Source organism: Silurus aristotelis, assembly GCF_946808225.1.
Source record: "Silurus aristotelis genome assembly, chromosome: 15".
NCBI lineage: Eukaryota > Metazoa > Chordata > Actinopteri > Siluriformes > Siluridae > Silurus > Silurus aristotelis.
The window spans coordinates 4,901,809-4,907,545 of NC_139588.1; positions in this window are offsets into that span (position 1 = coordinate 4,901,809).

The window sequence follows — 5,737 nt, forward strand, 5'->3', positions numbered from 1 at the left end:
ATTCAAAATCTGTCTAGATCTGAAGATTTGTTTCTCAAAGCATCTCATGAAGCCATCTGGTGGGAGTCTAAACGCATCTTCTCTCCTGTTCTCAATCTTACATAAGTTAATTTGTTAGAGCCATCATTGTCACACTCATCTGGTCAGAGAACATTTACTGTCCAATTTTTGTGTTCTTGCTTTTTATCTAGTGTGTTGCATCGGAAACCAAGGCACATGCTCGTGTTTCAAAAACAAAATCCCCACTGAAATGGATAAATGATTTAATTCTGTATGTTAACATGCAGTAGCTGCTGTTGAAGAAGGAAGTCAGGCTCACAGTTCTGCCACAGCCAATAGCATTTAAAATATGCTAAACACAAACACCTCTATAACTAAACAAACAGGTACTAGCTAAATATGGAGAATAGAGTTTAATAAAGACTTTTTAAAATCTGTAGAGGACCTCTCATTACCGCCTTCACCCACAACTGTTAGCACCAGTATGCTAGGATGACATCTTTGCCAAGATGCTGTGATCCAGATCGAGCAGCTACAGGGAGATCTGCAGGGCCATCACAGGCATATACAGGTAAAGAACTTCGGTTAATGCTCACATCAAACATCAAAATGATGCAAAAGTGTGATCTCTGGTTTTGTGCATGGTATGGCTCACAATGCTGCAAAAACATTTCTCAGAGATGTTAGTAAGTGAGGAGAATAACCAGACTTATCTGGTAACTCAAATAACTGCTCCATACAAACCTGGTGAGCAGAAAGGCATTTCAGAACAGACGTAATGAAACAACGTTAAGCATGAATTGAATGAGCTAAAACAGCTGGACAGCTAAAGGCTCCAAAAAGCTTAGTTGTCATTTTATTTCTTAGATTTAACTGTCCAGTTTGGGTGATCATGATTGCTTCTCTGTGCTTTTCTGACAGAAGTAGAATCTAGTGTGGTGTTCTGAATATTCTGTATATATATACACACATTAAGGGATTTCAATAGTTGGCTAAAGAAGCCAAAGAAATTACCATAGCCATTGACTTATTAAAATGGATGATTCTGTGCCTCCCTCTGGTGGCGGAAGTCAGTCTAACCATGTCCCTAGCTGGTCTCTGACGCCATCTAGTGGCAACAGTGTGTAGGAAATGTGATTAGTTGTCCCCTTACACATTATGCATTATTAAAGAAAACATCTTCCTCACATATCCAAGCTTGTTTGGATGCTGAGGTCTGATAATCAAGTCACCCAACTATCAAATTCAGAATCTATTTAGATCAGCAGAGCACATTACCAGGACCAGCCTGTCCTCTCCCCAGGATCCGTCCGATGTAGAGAAAAAGGTTTGGGAGAATTGTTAAGTAATTGTGAGCTTAAGGTTTTCTGGCAGAGGAGATAAAGAATGTGGACCAGACTGTGTTCTGCTCTGGATCTTCAGGGGATGGGTTAGCAGAGGTAGGTATCTAAAAAGTAGATATGGGTTTCCACCTGGTGTGGCTTTTTATTAGGTTTTGTTGAAGACATCTGGGAGCTCTGCATGTCTTTTCCAGATCACAGGACCAGTCTTAACAGCTACAGACCAATTGTTGTCACATGCAGAAAGTAATCAGCACTTGCTGCACAATGTTGAGGGATGTTCTGGTCTTAGTGATGGTGGCCCATTTTACAAGCTGATATTTTAGCTCTTTGTTCTTCTTGTGGATATTTTGTCAAGAAAAATGTACAGAAACCGCTGATCTTTAACTTTCATTTATGACTTGAACATGAGCTTGAATACGATATTTTTAATAATTATCAAATAATAATTCTAGTACCGTACATTCTATTTTTTTTTCTTGAATTCTGTTGTATCCTATGTGCCATTAATGGCAGAGATGACATTAAAGCTCTCATATGACTTATCTTGGGTTTATTTTTTGCAAATTAAACAGGAGTGTGGACTTTTTACATCATCCATATTTAATTTTTTTTTTTTTTTTTTTGCTGCTCTAGATGCACAATATCTGGATTTTAATTGGATTGATTGACTTTTTGGTACCAACAAATTCACAGGTACGTGATTGAGCAAATAAGCCTCAGGTTCAAGATTAAGTATAAAATATTTCTAACTCTCTTTCTCGAAAGGACAGCAGGATTGTTCTGTTACAGAAGAGGCAGACTGCTGGGAGGGCTATAGATTCCTGCGTTTCAGCTGTTGATATTAATTAAAATTATGACCTTGATAATAACCTATTGGAGTGCGTTTAGCAGAATTTGGTTGATTGTAAGAAGAAACAACAAATGATGTGTGGCTATTGTAGAAAATTTGTTTTCCAGTTTGCTGGTAGCCATTTAACCTAATTTAATGGCACATCCACCTACCAATCACAATGCCCCTGTGGTCCTTCGTTACGCCAACCATAGAGTCATTTGATTATTTAATAGCGAACATCACATTTGTGGAACTGTACTAGTAAGCAACACATCAACCCTGTAATGATGAATAGTGCTGATTGGTCCCTGTAGCTCTTCATGCATGATAATGAGCCAAACGGGTCACAGAGGTATGGTCTAAGGGTGCACAGTTTATTGGAATATGCCAAACCCTAAAAATAATCAGTAACACAATGCGGCCAAAAACCTGAAGATCAAACAATCTGTCAAACAAATTCAAAGAAGCAAGCTAAATTACAGTAACTGTTACAGTTCAGCAATTAAAACTAAATTAAAAAAGGAAATCGATTCCAAAATCAGCTCATAAATACAAAATGTGAAAACTTGATTTGTTTGTGAAACATAAGTGTTTTCTCAGTGTTTTTAGATGATAAATGAGCAAGTAATTGATAAGAATAGAGCTACAGTGCCTCCAGAAAGTTTTCACAGCGTTTCACTTTTTCCACATTTTGTTGTTACAGCTTTATTCCAAAATGGATTCAATTAATTTTTTTTTTCTCAAAATTCTACAAACAAAACCCCATAAGGACAACATTTAAAAAGTTTGTTTGAAATCTTTGCAAATTTATTCAGTAAAAAAAAAATCACATGTACAGAAGAATTCACAGCCTTTGCTCAATACTTTGGTAAAGCATTTTTGGCACCAACTACAGCCTCAAGTCTTTTTAAATATGATGCTACAAGCATGACACCTATTCAATTCAATTCAATTCATTTTTATTTGTATAGCGCTTTTAACAGTGAACATTGTCTCAAAGCAGCTTTACACAGATAATGTTATAACACTTATTTTTGGCCAGTTTTTCCATTCTTCTTTGCCAAAGCTCTCAAGCTCCATCAGGTTGGATAGGGAGCATCAGTGCACAGCCATTTTTCAGATCTCTCCAGAGATGTTCAATCGGGTTCAAACCTGAGCCCTGGCTGGGTCACTCGAAGGACATTTACAGAGTCGTCCCTTAGCCACTCCTTTGTTATCTTGGCTGTGTGCTTAAGGTCGTTGGAATATGAAATGTCGCCCCAGGTTTTTATCAAGGACGTCTCTGTACATTGCTGCGTTCATCTTTCCCTCAATCCTGACTAGTCTCCAAGTTCCTGCCACTAAAAAACATCCCCAAAGCATGATACTGCCACCACCATGCTTCACTGTATTAGTATAGTATAGTTACTATAGTATAGAACAGTAATGGCCAGGTGATGAGCTGTGCCTGGTTTCCTCTAGACATGATGCTTGGCATTAAGGCCAAAGAGTTACATTTTTGTTTCTCATGCTCTGAGAGTCCTTCATGTGCCTTTTGGCAAACTCCAGGTGGGCTGTCACGTGCCTTTTACTGAGGAGTGGCTTCTGTCTGGCCATTGTACCATACAGACCTGATTGGAGGAGTGCTGCAGAGATAGGGTTAGGGTGATGATCAGTGGAAACAGGATGCAACTGAGCTCAATTTGTGTCAAGGTAAAGGCTATAAATAGTTATATACATGTGATTGTTTTGGTTTTTTATTTTTACGAAATTTGCAACAAACTTCTTTTACATCGTCATTATAGAGTGTTGTTTGTAGAATTTTTGAAGGTAAAAGTAAAGCGCTGTGAATACTTTCCGGATGCACTGTGTGTGAACAGGAAAAAAAACTACTATACCAGACCACTTCTGGTGTGAATTGGAATCTTAAAAAAAAGCCCATGACGTCTACTATACAGATTAATTTATTTTTTATATACCATTTAAAATTTATGAATATTATGTTGATATGTTTAATAATCTGAACATGGTGATATTAAGTGCTCTCATGGTTAAATCCAAACCTTGTAAAATAAGTCTCATTACATTAATGATTAATATATGATTATGTACAGTGATAATACATGTTTATAATAATCTGACATCAATAATTATTGACACAAATAAAATCCTCAAGCGGAACACATGGGCCACATAGGTTTTAGTGTAAAATGACAAAACCGACTTTAAAAAACTGCTTTATGTTAAAACGCTCTGTGCAATCTATATATATATATATATATATATATATATATATATATATATATATATATATATATATATATATATATATATAAAGCTCAAATACCACTGACTGACTCACTCACTCATCACGAAATCTCAAAAACCACTGAACGGATTGCAATGAAATTTGGAACATACCTTCCTCTTGGGTCTTGGGTGCTCACTAAGAAAGGGTTTTGAAAAATTCGGCCTGGATCGTGGCTAACTCGCGAAAAACGCGATTTCTCCTGCATTGTAAATTCTTCGAAATAACATTACAGATCCTAATGAAACTTAGTACATTGTTTCTACAGGACAATTAGAAAAAAAATATGTTGAAATGGTTTGTTTGGAAGGGTTGCCAGAAGAAAACCTTTGTCTCTAAAAAGTAAAAGGCAACACAGCTAAGGTTTGCAACGTTGCATCTGAACAAACCAAAGACTTCGGGAACAATGTCCTTGTGACAGATGAAACCAAAGTGGACATGTTTGTCCATGATGGACATGCTTGGCGAAATCCAAACACAGCATATCACCACAAACACCTTATACCTGCCATCAAGTGGTGGAGGGGTGATGATGTGACCTGGGCACCTTGTAGTCATTGTAGTCATTGAGTCAAACTCCACAATATACCAAAGAGTTCTAGAGACCAACTGTCTGACAGCTAAAGCCAGAAGCAGGACAATGAGCCCAAGCACACCAGCAAAACAGAATTCAGAGTTCAGACCCCAACCTGATTGAACTGCTGTGGCAGGACCTTAAGAGAGCGGTGGCTAAACAAATGCTTGCAACCCTCAATAAATTGAAGCAACATTGTAAAGAAGAGTGAGCCAAAATTTCTCCACAATGCTGTGAGAGACTGATAAAGTTAAGAAGAACACATTACTTCGAAGTTATTGCTGCTAAAGGTGGTCCTTAGTCATCTGAGGTTGCCGTTACCTTATTCAACATGCTTTTTTATTATGTCCTGATATGTTAAACCATAAAATTTATATATTGTATATATTAATAAATATATAATAAATTGTAATATATTCAAATTGTATAAGGTATACAGGTGTTCCTAATAAAGCAGATGGTCTCTTTAAATAAAAAAAAAATTATGCATTCCTCAAAGTGCAGACATGTGAAAATTCACCTTTTGGTCATATCTGCTCATTTTTAATGACATATTTGGTGCAACATGTCTGGGAGTCTGGGATACACATGTCCCATCAATAAGGACACATTTGTAATGTAATTTTCCAATTTTTTCATCGCCATATTTCGATACTCTACTCATATACACAACCTAATACATATTATGTAGCATTCTATAA